General features: G+C 40.2%; 1 protein-coding gene and 1 long non-coding RNA gene across 6 annotated transcripts in view; one reads left to right on the forward strand and one right to left on the reverse strand.

The window, feature by feature from the left end:
• Nucleotides 1-1,105: 1,105 nt before the first annotated feature.
• The window catches only part of sema4d (sema domain, immunoglobulin domain (Ig), transmembrane domain (TM) and short cytoplasmic domain, (semaphorin) 4D), a 49,972-nt gene continuing 35,273 nt past the window's right edge, over nt 1,106-15,804 (forward strand). Inside the window, exon 1 of one of the 4 annotated variants that reach the window (XM_086053488.1) lies at nt 1,106-1,295. The gene's annotated coding sequence lies outside the window, so the exon portion shown is untranslated. Of the gene's footprint in view, nt 1,296-13,288; nt 13,466-15,804 lie in introns of those variants that run through there. The other 3 variants (XM_086053491.1, XM_086053489.1, XM_086053492.1) reach the window with 3 other exon arrangements.
• Nucleotides 10,994-15,642, reverse strand: LOC147135305 (uncharacterized). Of its 2 annotated transcripts, XR_015089844.1 has the most exons (5): nt 15,200-15,642; nt 12,127-12,218; nt 11,876-11,966; nt 11,591-11,717; nt 10,994-11,423 (listed from the first exon to the last, which is right to left on the reverse strand). It is a non-coding gene; the product is annotated as an uncharacterized LOC147135305 (long non-coding RNA). The 2 variants fall into 2 exon arrangements; XR_015089843.1 differs by having other exon boundaries at nt 11,876-12,218.

Genomic DNA, 15,804 nt, shown 5'->3' on the forward strand with positions numbered 1-15,804 from the left:
TGATTAGTTGGTACCTGAGCCCTGAGCTACTGTGATGTAATTTGCAGTTGACAGCAAGTGGCAAAATGGCCGCCCCCTGAGATGGAAAAAAAACTGGTGCTTTTTTCTGCTTAAGTCATATTTAAGAAATACAATAGTAATCATAAAACCGTGTTTAGACTAGTGGGGACGCATGTAACATATTGTAAAGAATTTTTTGGACTTGTCTTCCCTTTAATAAAGCAATTAAATGTATAATTAATTTATTAAATCACCCATCAATTAACAAAATTAAGCAATAATCTGAAATAATTTTATTGAACCTATTTATACATTTACTTCAAAAAATATATTTTCTGGTGGTCTATTATTGAATTTTGTTTTGTTTTTGGCAGTCTTATTTATTTTATTAACAAAGAACTGCATGGTGTCCCTCGGAGGTGTAATTATTTGGTCACCTTATGATTTGAGCAGCTGAGTGTTTTTTTTCCTTTTTCCCAGAATCAAATGAATAATAAAAAGTCCAAACATGTATTAAATTATGAAATGTTTATGAAATCATACATTCATTTATCAAAATGACAACTACTATCAGAAATAATTATTAGATAATTAAAACTATTAAGTGACCTCATGAACTACTCTCTCTGTATAGTTTTAATATTGAAGTTGTTGGTTTTTTTTTTCATTTTGCATCGTTGAATTAAATAGAACTGCACTGCATCATCTTAAGCGACTTGTTCCCTTTTCCCCCTCCAGAATTGAATAATAAAGTCAATGAATGAAAATGCATTTATTGTCCTAGAATTAATAAAAATTTAAAATGTGATAAATGACGTGCTGTTCGGTCAAGATATGTGGGGGTAGTAGGGTATAAAGTGCAGTATAAAATATATCTTAATTTGGGACTTTGAAAAATTCAGAATTTTTGGGAACGTGATAAATGATTCCACTGAATATTTTGCAGTTGGAACGGTTTGAGTTGGTAAAAGAAATATGCAAGGCGGAGTTGTATGTCTTAACTTGGGAATTTAACTGTGAAATAAATATGAAAGAAAACAATGTGGTCGGCTGTGTGCTGGAGCTGGAGGACGTCCGTGCTCCATCCCTCCTCTTTCCTCCCTCTTCTCTCCTGCCTCCTCCCCCTCCCCCCTAAGAGTAGCTCTGAGATCCCGAAGCGACACACTTTTCTGCCAGTCTGGCTTCAGCCACCATGCGGATTCAGTAACAGGCGTATACACAGCAAACTTTGTCACGCCGTTCTTCCTTCCCGCACCGTTCGGACAACGAAGAGAGGAGGAAAACAAGCTTCCGTGGTGAGTTTTTAAGTTAATAGAAATTCACTTTATTACTGTTTTTATTTTTTCATTTTATTTTTATTTTGCTGTGCTAGCTCGCTAGCTAGCCGCAGTGAAGTGCTGCTGAGTCTCCGGTAGTTGTGCACTTGAAGCTCGCTTGCACTTGTTGCTCCCCTACGGAGAAGAGAAGACTATTTTAGTCGTTCTTGTTATCACTTTTCCTGAGACAGCGCCTTCGTTCGGTTTCAAAATACTTGTCTGCATCGTTCCCTGGTCAAAAGTGCAGAGTCTGGACAGTTAAAAGTTTAAGAGTTCAAACGGTTCAAAAGGGTTGCGGGCAGGGGTGAGGAACATATGGTCCGCGGACTATTTATTGCCCTCAGGTACGGCTCCTGGATTTTTTTCTCTCCCGGGGTGAGCGGGGAGCTTGGCCGATACATTGGGAGGGGAGCGGGGATGGGGGTAAGAAATTTTATCTATCTATCTATCTATTTGAGTATCAAATAAAATTATAGGGACTAAGTGGGTTTACACAGATTTCTGATAGTATTACGAGAATAAAGTTGCCATCTAATGATACATTAATGTAGCTTTTAGTAAAAAGCCATAATATTACAAGAATAAAATCAGAATCCTGTGACAATAATATTTGCATTTAGTTGAGAACTGAATCAAAAAGTCGTTTTTTTTTTTTTTTTTTATGGAATGGTCCTTTGAACAGTGAAGTTAATATTTTATAATACGAAATTAGTACTCTTTACTGAATTTTCATTTTTTTTACAGGAAAAAAAAGGTCATATTTCTTTAGTTATAATTACTAGTATAAAGATATAAAAGTAGCGTTGGAATCTCATGAGAATAAGTAGCATTTTCATTTGGGAGATTAGGCATATATGCTCTGGTCATAAAAAGCCTTATTTTTCAAGAAATGTCATATTTTAATTATTTGTATTTAAGAATTTTTTAAATGTTGTTTATAGTACATATTTTTTTTCTGAAAAAACAGTAATCTTGAGAGAACAGTTATGCTTTTTTTCCAAGGAGAAATGTGTCATAATATCAAGACTGAAGTTGTAATTTTGAAAGGGGAAGTGAAGCAAGAATGTAATTGCAGTTTAAATTCTTTGTTAAACTCTGACATCATCCTCGATATTTAGACTTTTTATTCCATGGTTTTATTTTCTGCTATCAAGTTCTAAGATAATGCCACCTTACAAATGACAGCCACTACAAATAACACAATACAACAAAGTATGTAAAAGTGTCAAATATTCACTTCATATGAATGCATAAGTACTAAACCAGCATAATATAAGCAGCAGACTTTTTCAGACTTTTTTTTCACTTCTCAGAAAAGCCATTCTGGCACCCAAAGGTCATTGGGAGGTTTCTGCCCTTGACATGCATAAATTTAAGGCTGCTCTTTCAAACGCAACAATAGACCGACGTTTATAGTCCAGCCTTGCCCAACGCACCAGCCCCATGTACTGTATATGATATGGTGTGTTAATATAGTATGCTTTTAAATGCTGCATTTTTGTTGTTGGAACTTGTTTGCTTGCTTGCTTGCTTGCTTGCTTGGTGTCATTATGCTATGCATATTGTGTTAATGTTAGATGGAAAAAAGGAAAGTGAGGGGTCGATATGTGCATGGAAGCAATATTTTTTCCTGTTTAATGACATACACATAGTACACGATAGATTATATATTGTAAGCAAACGTAGTGTTTTGTACCATCTGTTGACAAGTTAGCATTTTTATCATGTTCCATTTTACCCACTTAATCAATTCTCATTTTAAATAGTAGCTTATTACAGGGCATGATGTGAAATTCATAAAAATCTATTATATGCTTTCTACTTGTGTTGCTATGGTTTTTTTTTAAAGCGTTCAAACTGTTAGCATTTTAGTAATTGTACTGTCCTGATATGAAATACACTGAACCCCGATTTATTGCAGGAGAAATGTTCCAGATCCCTTACGATAGGTAAAAACCTGTGACAGAGAGACCATGTCATCACAGTTAGGGGGAATCCTTGCATTTCTAAAATCAGTCCATCTCAGGACAAAACAAACGATCATCTTGCATCATTCAAGTTGGTATTATACCATATAAAGTGAATCCTTGCTATTTGCAGTGGATAGGAACCATGCAAGACCATGATTGATGAATTTATGCAAATGATTGGTGTCCCCCGAAAGGTGAAAATTGTAATTGCCTATATAATTACTTTACAATATAAATATATGACAAAACTTGGACCTTGAATGTTTACTTTAAGAGCAATTTCAAACACACCTTTAAACATTGCTGTGCCCTTAAAAGTGCAGTCAGTACTATAAAGTACAGTAAACAGCTTACTGCGAATCACACATCTTACATGTATTCATGTTGCCATCTCACATTCTCCACTTCAGTACTTAAAGTGGGAATCAACCCAAGCATGTTTTTTTCCTGAATGTTTTCCCAGCAGGCCCACTAGTTGAAACACGGCATTCTGATTAATATTGCGTTTGTGGAGTATGAGCTAAGCAGCAAAATCCAACCCTTTTTTAGCCATCTCAGGGGGTGGCCATTTTGTCATTTCTGTCGACTGAAAATTACATCACAACTACTCAGGGCTCAGATAACGACCAATCACGGCTCAGCTTCAGAAAACAGGTCAGCCGTGACTGGTCGTTACCTGAGTCCTGAGTATTTCATTTTCAGTCGACATAAGTGACACAATGGCCACCCCAGAGATGCCTAAAAACGAGTGGATTAACTGTTATTCCACAAACGCAATATTTATCAGAATGCCTTGTTTCACCTAGTGGGCTTGCATAGAACATATTCTTGAAAAAAAATATGTTTGGGTTGACTTCCGCTTTAAGGTGGCATGTTGCAAAAAAAAAAAAGAGCATCCAGACAGCTAGCTTAGTCTCTGCCATGTTAGTCGCTAGCTACAGTCAAGTCCATAATTATTTGGACATTGACAGAATTTTCAGCATTCCAGCTCTGTCCAACACCACAATAGATTTGAAATGAAACAATCAAGATGTACTTTAAATCGAGACGCTGACCTTAATTTGAGGGTATTTACACCCAAATCAGACAACTACTCTTCTGTTCCTTTTCTGGCTGTTAATGACGCTGCATCTCTTTAATAGATCTCAATGCTTCCCGGCATGTTATAGTATAACGTGGTTCTACAATGAAGGCTCTAATTTTGGATGTGCCTCTGTAGTGTGTAGAAACCAAAAGAAACAATAACTTAAAAAGTTGATGAAAGAGCATGCGTGTGGGAGTTTACTGAAGTGTTTTGAATGTTGTGCAGCTGTAGCTCATCAGTCTAAGGTCCTAATTATTTCACCTGCATGTGTTTGCAGCTGTGTGGACTATAAAGGGGAAGGGGAGAACGCCGGCGGGCGGAGTGGGTATTGTTTAAACCCACTTAGGCCCCACCATTTTCCCTCGAGCCTGTCTGGCAGGAGCGCTGCATCCCCCTACTCCTCTTCACTAAAATTTCAGTCAGGCCTCGGCATCCCGTTCCTTGTCTTGTAATTCTTCCACACTATTTAGTTTATTTGAACTGCTCTTTGCATCGGTCACGTGTGGCACGGGGCGGTCACACGGGCCTTGTTGATATGAAGGACTGTCCGTCGTGTCATGTGACACCCGGTCCAGTCGGAATCCTCGTGGTAGGGGGTTGCATTTAGTGAGTCCGAACAGGATATTGCTGTGTGCGCTTTCACCAGCAGACAAATCATTAAACAGCTGGCAGTTGAAGCTGTTCTGTTGCTTGCGCTGACTTTGCCTCGGGTTAGAGGTTGTGTTTGTGTGTTGTGAGTTTGTCTTTTTGAAAGGTTATGAAATGCCAGTAGAAGCAATGGGCATATTGTTTGTATTTGTTCTTCAGACACTGATTTTCCACACTCCCTTAACAGTTCCCTTTTGCTTCCAGGGTACTCAAAATTGATCAAAACTGTAGGGAAAAAATATGCCTCTAAATCTCAGAGTTTGAACCATTGCCACGCATGAGGTTACAAGCTCTCAGAGTATTAAATGATAAGCCTTTTTGCATTTTCTTTAGCTTTTGGCAACACTTAAAAGAAAGGCTAGTCTCAACAAGGCATGTCAGAAGAATACACTCAGAAACTCAAGTTTCGGAGTGGATTTCAACGTGGTAACACTCCAGCTATGGAAACATCAAAATTGTTCCCTGCAAAGAGCATTTGTAAAACAAAACCACATGCATCACTATATTTATTCTGTATGTGTTATCTGAACACCGGACACACAATTCTTTGTATCTCTGACCAAAATGAAAAATTAGTAAACACTTTTGAGTTTTTTTCTCATTTATTTCTGTCATGAAGTTATGTAAATCCTGATTTGGAGCAGTAAGATTCAATCTTTACCTCATGTGTCATTGTCACTTATCTTCATCATGTTTCCAATACTCATAAATGTGAATATTAATTAATTAAAACCTCTACAAGCTGTTTTTTTTTTGGAAATTTGTTATTTTGTTGTTTTTGTTTATTTGATACCAAACCAGCAAAATAATTTCCGTGTTTTGGACAAAAAAAAAAAAAACACAGTCACTTTGTTCTCATATGCAATTCGGTTAGGAAGTTTTAGAAAGTACAAAGAATCCATTGAAAAGACTGTAATTAGTGTAGATATGGCTTAACTTTTGCGTTAGTGTACTGTAGGTTAGTGATGGACTACAGCGTTTTGCAAATTATGTCCAAATTCGCATTATGCCGCTGCTATAGCTGTGGAACTCAACCACCTGTTCTGGATTGGACAGTGATGATATTTCAACGCATTTTATGTAGTATTTTTTTTAGAAAATCAAGCTTACATGATCTCCTTTCTGTTTTGTTGTTGTTGAACAAGCAAGTTTCTGTTCCTGTTGACTTGCGTAAATTATTTTCAAGACTGATTTGTGTTAGATTAATTATTGCTAAAACGGGGTCAAATGCACAGGTCATCTCTTATTTTTTTACATATTCACTTGAACCAGCAGATTCACATGAGCTAAATCAAATGACACGCTATCCACTCTCACTAACCTGGCCATCTCTAGAGTCTCCTTGTTTTCCACTCTTAATCAATTTGAAGTGGTCAGGAGAGGGGAATTTGGTCGGTGGACTGAAAAAGAGTATTGTTCCAGACGTGAACTTTGCGCAGGAATGGCGCCCACCTTGCATCTGGCAGTATTTACTTGCTGTTTTTTTATGCTTTAGGCCAAAGCTGTTGGCTGGAGGGTCTTTCTGAAAAAATGGTGTCAGTAAATAAGCATCATGGAAGCTGTCATGTCAGTGTGGCATGTACAGTCAATGCTCATATACAATAAGTAGGTAGTGTAAGCTCTCTTTCAAAGAAAGATGAGATAATTCACTCATGGATATTTGACTTCCTCCAGAAGCTCTGCTGTGTTACGTCATATCCTACCACCTCTGCTTGAAAAGGCGGCGGCTCAGCAATTCACCTCCCACTGTGGCAGTCACTGTAAAAGATGTCGTCTTTGACGCTGACACCCCTAAATCAGGAGTTCCTTCCCGCTTCCATCTCATTAGCAAGGTTGTTACTACCAGGGTATGTTTACACAACAATGACCAAGCGGAAAAGTATTTTCCTTGTTTTTCAAAACATGCACACAGAAGACAAGAGCTGCTTTACACAGCATGTTCAAGCCAAGATTTATCCACTTTTTTATAGGGTCGCTTTTATGGATGGATGATTATCATGATCAAAACGATGACAGTCATGTACAGTAGGCAGCACAGCAAGACCTGGTGTCACGCCTGCCTCACATTTTTCAGGTTTTGGGTTCAAATCTTGGGTCCGGCCATCCTGTTTGTAGTTGGCATGTTCTTTTCGTGCTTGCATGGGTTTTCAACAGGTGCAATGCAGAGGTGGGAGTAAGTCATGTATGTGCATGTCACAAGTAAGTCTCAAGTCGTAACCATCAAATCTCAAGCAAGTCCCAAGTCACTGTGGAAAAAAGTCAAGCAAGTCAAGTTGAGTCGCCACCAAATTTCAAGCAAGTCAAGTCATTACTTGGTTCAAGCAAGTCATAAGTGAAGTCATAAAATCTTGTTGTTGGAGTGATAATTTTTTTTTTTCACTGACCCTACTACAAAAAGTACATTATCTCTAAAAATGTCATGAAATGGAAAAACAATTAACTTACAAAATGAATCTCTACACTTAAATTGTTTAGAAGAATGCATGTTATTTTTTCATACTAATGTTTATATAGGCGGCACGGTGGTCGACTGGTTAGCACGTCCGCCTCACAGTTCAGAGGTCGTGGGTTCGATCCCGGCTACGGCCTCCCTGTGTGGAGTTTGCATGTTCTCCCCGTGCCTGCGTGGGTTTCCTCCGGGTACTCCGGTTTCCTCCCACATTCCAAAAACATGCATGGTAAGTCGATTGGATACTCTAAATTGCCCCTAGGTGTGATTGTGAGTGCGGATGTTTGTCTCTGTGTGCCCTGCGATTGGCTGGCAACCAGTTCAGGGTGTCCCCCGCCTACTGCCCAAAGACAGCTGGGATAGGCTCCAGAACGCCCCGCGACCCTTGTGAGGAGAAGCGGTACAGATAATGGATGGATGTTTATATAGTGGCACACTGTTAATGTGGTGATAAATACTAAAATATGCTGAATGAGGGTGTAAATGTGTATAATCGTCAGATTTAAAAACGACATACTTTGTTTCAGGGACCAATCAGTTGCCCAAATCTAATTGGTGTTAATGGGTGAATGAAAGACATTAACTTTGTGCAATTTGTAGGTTGTCACATTTTGAAATGGAGTGAAGTTGACGTGCATTAGTTTAGGGGGCGGTGCCACATCAAATATGGCAGATATGCTCGCGACCGGAGAAGTAATATACATAGACTTTATAGTGCTCTATTCTAGCAACATGTTGGTGACACCGGTGTCTTATGTTTTGATGAATAGAATCTACTTTCGAAGTGCACAGCACTTCACCTTGTTATTAAATAAAGGGCGGGGGTAACCTTTGCATTTGTGAACAGAAACATTACATTGCCACATCACAGTAACAAGTGACGCTGACCGGGTTGCCATGTTGGCGTGAAAGAACAAAACAAACCTATCTTTTTTCTTTCTTTCTTGCTTTCCTTCCTAAAAGTCAAGTTAAGTCACTTAGATACCAAGTCCCAACTCAAGTCATTCCCGAGTTTTTGGCAGGCAAGTCCTAAAAATAGCAACTCTAGTCAAGTCATGTAACAACATTCTGTTACGACTTCCTGCCACAATCAAAAAATATGTTAGTATGACAGAAGATTCTAAATTGCCCATACGGTAGGTCTGAATGTGAATGGTTGGTGATGAGCACAGGGTGTACCGTACCTCTTGCCCAAAGTCAGCTAGGATAGGCTCCAGCTCGCCCCATATGACCCATATGAGGAAAAGTATTATAGAATATGGCTGGATTGTTGAACACGGTATATGGAAAAAAGAATGGCTCTCGCATCATTACTTTCACCAATCAAAACCAAACTCAGCAGACTTGGTAGGCAAGACAGGTCAGCAGACTTGGTAGGCAAGACAGGGCTCACAAAAGTGCCTGAAGTCAAACATGAGGGTGGCCGTTTTGGTCAAAAGCCATCATTATCCTGCCATTTCCAGGATTAATGCTTTAACCCCTCCTCCTTGTTAATGGTTATTGGCAAACGTAAACCCCAGGTACACTAAACAGTTGAGTGACGAACAAATTGCATAGGTTTTTTTTTTTAGGATTGAATGCTCTTGTGGGCCGCATGAGACTCATGGACCTTTAGGTTTTACACAGTTTTCAGAAAATTACCATTTTCTAATGTTGCTTTGCTTTCAGACTCCAAGCAACCGGTTTTTGCAGCTTTCACTTAACTGACCCATTAGTCGCCAAACGTCTGTACTTGTATTTATCTTCCACCTGGGTTGTCCATGTGAGGGCTTTGACGTACGACTTGCGCCCACCCATATTGTTCTAGCCAGGCAGGGGCAGGTCAGGGGGCAGCTTCTGGTGCTCTGATGTCGAGGTGTGCTGTGTTGTGTTGTCTGCACACATCAGACATCTGAGCCAGCCCACACCACCCTCTTACCTAACACCACACATACTCCCTACTAGCCACAACAACGGTGTACCCCTTCCCACCCCCCATGCTGCAATCATTTGCTATTGGCAGATTGGAGCACCATCTGCCTCCATAGACCAAGCTGACATGTCTGTTGAGGCATTTGATGTGTGTGGGCGTGTCTGTGTGTGTTTTTTTTTTTTTTTTTTTACTGGCCATGCATAATGCACTACTGCATTCCAAAGATGTTTTAGCGAGCGAGTTAGATCAAGCTTTAAACGAACTGATAACAAGGGGCTATCTGTAGGAGATGGAAGCCTTTTTAATGCCAAGATCACGCCAAATTACTGCATCCCAGCTGTAACAGAAGTCCTGGTATTCATACACCTTTCAGTGGCTTTCACCATAAAACGCTTCAAAAGCAGAATTTTGCCACAAGAGCAGTCAGATAATTTGATGACAGGTGTGGAGTGTAAAATAGTAGATAGACAGTGGACCTCTCGACTCTGAGGCAGTGCAGTGCTTACCACAATGTGTCTTAACACTGTGCTACCTGTCTGACTGAGTCCGTTTGAACAGCATGATATAATCTGTGGGAAGTTTGTCTACATGCGCGTTCATCTTCGCTATCTCACAACTCTTATGTAAGAGGCTGTTCAGCGCATTCAAACCTTCAGCTTCTCCCTGTTTTTACTAGACCAAACACCGATATGATTGGCTATACGGGATCGCCGATATTTTGCATTCATGCACATTTTGTGATCAGCTGTAATGTCTCAATTTTCGGATCGGTTCCGTGACGTTAGACATAACAGCCAAAGTCTTTCCCACGTATACATTTATCTGTGGCGGGCTGCAAATTGTATAGACATTGCTCCATCTTGGATAGGTTATCGATTCATTTCAACTCCATGATCGATGATCGGCCTCAAAAATCCTAACTCTGTTGTCAATCCAAAGCAGTTGTTTTCACAGGCTAGTGCTTTGGAAGTGCTATCAGAGGCTAACGATTCCCAGGCCTAGCTGACGACATTACTGAGTGCAGCGCAAAGCTCCTGATGTATTGCCGTTGACAGCCAACTTGGCTGAGTTTGTGTGTGTGTGTGTTTTTTTTTTTTTTTTTTAAACTTCCCAGCGTTTCGTGTTGCCAAGGGCACGGCGCTGGAAAGGAATGGCAGCAGGAAGGCAGCCCGCATACAGTACATTTTGTTTGTTGTTATTGTATTCCTCCTCCTCCTAGCTTTGTCTTACTAGTACTACCATCCGCATGCATGGCAACATTTACTATTACGGTGGCAGATGTGAATCTTTTCCCTGGAATGGTTTACTGATAAACAGTGGTAGCATTTAAAACGCTTAGTATCCACCTTATTCCTAGGCACCAACAGCCTATGCCTGACTTGTGGGCGTGACTTCCGGTATTAACAGGAACTGGTGAGAGAAAGAGAAAACATTTCGATCCCGCTTCCAACTAATGTGGCAAGGTGGGAGGATGGCATCAAAAAGTGGCCAGCGACATTCACATGTTTAGCTGCTTTCTGAACTCTGTCGCTTCATACGGGGAGTCAGTGACCAATATCAAAAGCTTTGAGGCGTATCAGGACCTATACGGTAATAAAGTTGGTCGCGTTTTTTTAAGAGGTTGAAGAGTTTTATTGACATTAAAGTGAACGTCAACCCCAAAAATTTCTTTACAAGAAAATGTTCTATACAGTCTCAGGAGGTGCCCATTTTGCCACTTGTTATTGACTGAAAATGACATCACAGTTGCTCAGGTAACCAATCATGTCTTAGCTTATGAAGAAAGGGGAGCCGTTCAAAAAAATGTAAAACTCCATGTCGTTGCGTGTCTAATACTACAGTGTTGAGTCTCCCATATACCAGAAATTATATCTGATGCCCTTGTGACACTGCTCTCAACCTTTAAGCAGCAGACTCTCGCTGTTTGACGAAAGGTTTTGATGAAAGGCTTTTTTTTCGTCTTACAGCTGACAACCAAGCCGTCCGACGTGGCATTGTGATCTCTGAAACGAGGCTTCCCTCTGTCTCCCGCCAAGCAGGAAACCTGTAAAAACGTAGTACATTGTCAATTTTTTTTCCCCTTTGCAATTGTCGGAGGCATTGCTGCACCCCCTAACACAGCAACGGTTCACCATATTTTGATTTAAATATGACAGCAACTCAGAGTAAACACGGCGACAAAGCACGTCTCATCTTGCGTTGTTGTCCCACCGTCTCCAAAATGGCGAGTATCTCGATGATGACGGACGTGGTACGTTCCCCATAGGCCAGGGGTCGGCAACCCACGGCTCTGGAGCCGCATGCGGCTCTTTCGTCCTTATGTTGCGGCTCTGCGTGACTTGGGAAAATAAATGGTAAGCGTCCGATTGAAGTGTATTGTAACGCCTTCCAAAGACATGACGTCAGACGTACCCTTTTTATTATTCCAACACGGCTAATGTGGGCCATAGTCGACGCCAATTACCGTGCAACAACAGTTTCGTCATGAGTACTCACGGATCTCTGGTCCTTCGCCGTCCGCTCACTCGTCTCACTAGCACAACCTCACCAATCCAGTGAGTCGCTTGGAACCTCGGAAACAACACAACTTGGCAAAACACAAATGTCACCACAACGCAGATAAAACAAATTTGCTACAGTATGTTATTTATCTCAAAAACACCTATCTTGTCTTCCTAGTAAGTCAACATTTTTAACTGAAGAAAGAATTTTTCAGACCTTGCGCAATTTCGGTGCTCAGCATTTACCTTCCTCAGAGACGTTTGACAGCACAGGAAACAGCCGGCATGCGTGGATGCCTTCTGACACGCCTGCTGCCAACACCAAAACTGCACAATATCTGAACAAAGTATTTTATTTGTGTGTGTTCATTTGTTGAATTACAGTTATAAATTGTAAGATTATTGTGACATCGAAATATTAAAATAAAATTACATAATCACTGTCATCCGGAAATCTCGGGCATCCAAATATGGTCAATTTATTATTTTTTTTAAATCACAAATCTATTCTAATGGTATGTCAATTCTAGTATTCAAATACTCAAATAAAGCATGGTTTCACTGCTGATTGCAGCCTTTTTTTTTTTTTTTTAAGCAAAAGCGAGTGAAAATAGTAAGGTTCGCTGGATTACGTTCGTTTGTTTAATATGAATCGATGAGATGCTTCGTTGCAAAAAGACCCCCTAACATGTGTCGTGAGGTAAGTCTCCGTTTCATTATAATATAGACCTTGGACGCGGTTAGTTGGATCATTGTTTTATTTACTGCATCGCTCATGGCTTTAAACCTTGAAAGAAGGTGTCTGTGAAGGCATTGGAGCCAAAATGAAGGTGTATTGTATTGGGCAGGTGTGTTTGCTGGTGTGACGTTTCAAAGACTGGGGGGACGATGAGCACGGACTTTGAAGTACTCGAATGCCGCCGGCTTGGTTTTTATACTCGTTTAATCAATTCAAGTGTCAAATTACTGATTGAATGTATTTTGTGGGTAGTATTATGTGGACGCGAGTGTGCAATAGCAATATAAGGTATTATGCAACTTGAACTTAGTGGTGTCGGGGAACTCAGAAAAGCTGGCGTTTTTTTGGAGGTTAATGTCAAAAAGTGTTTATGGCTCCCAGGGTTTTCCTATCCGTGGAAATTGAGTCGAAATGGCTCTTTGACTGTTAAAGGTTGCCGACTCCTGCCATAAGCACTGCTAGTTCCTCAATGAAAGTGCCTAACTGTTTAGCAGCTGGCTCGCTGCACTCCTCTGAGCGCCTAAAGGAGAGAAGAAAGCCACCCCCGTCACAATAGATAGACACACTCCCACATGCCCCCTCCCCCCATCCCTCACTTGCTTCCTCCTCTTCCTCCTCCCCAAGTCGATTGTGTGCAGTGAGGTTTTTTCAGAGACGAGACCACTCCTGCACAGTAGCAGATGAGCGCCGCCCTTTTTACATGGCAGTTGAGGGAGGGTGGCATGTGTGAGGATGACAGTCATATTTGGATGATCAAAATCGTTGTTTCTGTTTGTCTGTCATGCACCCACAAGACCGAGCAGAAAAATCTCTCCACCTGCAGGATCTTCCCCCGCACTCGTCATGGTAAGGCTCATGTCGCTGCATTACTGCTACTGAAATCATATTTTGTGCTGCCGAGACTCGCTTGCACGGTGTGTGCTATTTTTACTCCCCTCCTGTGAAGTAAATAATTCAGTATTGTGGTGGATTGCAGTTTCTGGGTATGAGTGGGACTTTTTGTTGTGTGGGAGGGGAAATACCCTCATAGGTGACTAATAGGTGGCTCCATGTGGTAAGATTGAAGCTTCTAGATTTCCTTGAAAAGTTTCCATCTTGGATTTTTATTTTTTGCCGATTTTTACACTACATTTTAAAAAATGTACATTACTGCTAATCCTCTTCACGTCATTGTAGATTGATGGACTAAGGATGCTCGCTACACCACAGTGAGCTGTGTGAACCAGGGATGAGCAATTGACTACATTTCCTTGATGGACGACTTAATCAGTTCTGTGATATGTTTTAAATATATATATTTTTGAGGGATGGGAGAAACTCTGAATTTTCTGATCTCCTGTTTCCACAACAGGGTCATATTGAACATAGTATTGCTGCTGAACTTCTGCCATTGTGTGGCTGGAGGTCAACCTCTGTTAGCTTGGCTCTGGTCTTGTTGGTCTTTTTTAGACAGCAGACTTGTTGAGTGCGCTGTCATGCACTTAATTTTGTCTCATTTGCTCCGAGAAGTGATTACAGGGCTCCAGAGTGCCCCTAGATGGTCATGTTTTGCCCCTAAAATATAAGACTGTGCGAGTACATTTTGCATCCACTCAAGCTGTGTGACCAGTAAATGTACAGATATTTTTTATTTGCTGACACTTCTGCTCCGCACTTGAATCAAAAGACTTCTGTCACCGGAGCAATGCTGGTGGAAACTGGCACATGCCAGGGAATAGGGATGAAACACTACTCAAACTTAATCAGGGTACATCGTACATCGCAAAGTTTGACTAGCGCGATCCCCGTAAGCCTTGATAGATTCAAACTTTGGAAAACAATATCAACATTTTTATCTTTTTTTCTGACATGTTACAAGCCAAACCAATAAGTGAATCTTAAAAGGGAAGGGAATAGAAAGAAGAGAAGTGAAAATGTTTGACCTGACTTCCCCTTTAATGTGCATTTTCTGCATTGACAATTTGAAATAATGTTCTATTTTTGAATATAGGAATGGAAATTGGAAAGTGTTGTTTTTTTAATCTGATACATCAATTAATCAAAAAAATAATCAACAGATTAATCAAGGATTAATTTTACTTTATTACACCTTCGGGAGATAGCTACAGTAGATCAAGCATTTGCTGCCAAAGATGCAATCGATGACCATATTTGGCTTTGGTTCGGTCTTTTAAGGTTCACATTTTTGGTCAATGCACATGGCCTTTGAAACACTATCTTTTGCCTGCATTGTTTGAATATATATTGTTTTTCCCTGCATAGACTGCGATTCATCTGTGTCATGCTGGTGTGGTCTGACATTTTTAGCAACTAAGAACAATATATAGTATGTTTCGGTGTATGAAGTGGAGCTTATGTGTCGGTATCCATCATCGCAGTGCACTTCTTTCCCCCCGTAAAAACATTGGGTTGAGTAGACCAAAGGAAGCGGAACTAAAATGATAACCTGCCATGGACACGGCTAATAAAAGCCAATGAATGTCAGGTTAAAGAGCTGCTGCTCGTACATGAAAGCATCAGTTCCAAGGCAGCAGAACATCAGAGCAGACACCAAATGCCAAATGATCTATAAATACTTACAGAGACTGCCTCATGTAAGGGCTGATGGTCTTGGTCTTGGTTCAATCCTACTGTCCCGTCCAGGCATAGCCCCCATAAAAAAAATAAATAAATTAAAAAAAAAAACTAGCAAAACAAAAAATAACCTTTTTGGTTTTTGACTAATCTGTTTTGGATTATGTATTTACTGTCCATTTAAAATAATGTTGTAAAACATGACGAAAAAAAAATCTTAATTTTTTTAGTGTCCTGTGCTTAGAAAAAAATGGAATACCAACACTTATCTGCTTACAGGGGCCTAAATCCCACTTTGGCGGGTCACAGTCTGTGTTATTTCAGCGTGCTAACACATAATATAATATTAATCTAGGAATCCAATGTGGCTATTGTAATCCCTTAAAGGCAGATGAGATGAAGAGCTAATGCTTGATTTTTCAGTCTGCTATATGATGCATCACATTCAAATATCCTCATCCAATAACCTCATAAATCCACTTTATGATGATTTGTAGCAATGAGATTCTTTGTCTTCTCTTGCATGTACTTTTAACTTTTTAGCTAAACAACCAATGATGCGGGTTTTCATAATGAGTGCTGTATCTCCATTGGCTACCACAACATTGCTT

Source organism: Filicampus tigris, chromosome 15, assembly GCF_054856515.1.
Source record: "Filicampus tigris isolate MCC_2025a chromosome 15, RoL_Ftig_1.0, whole genome shotgun sequence".
NCBI classification, from domain to species: Eukaryota; Metazoa; Chordata; class Actinopteri; order Syngnathiformes; family Syngnathidae; genus Filicampus; species Filicampus tigris.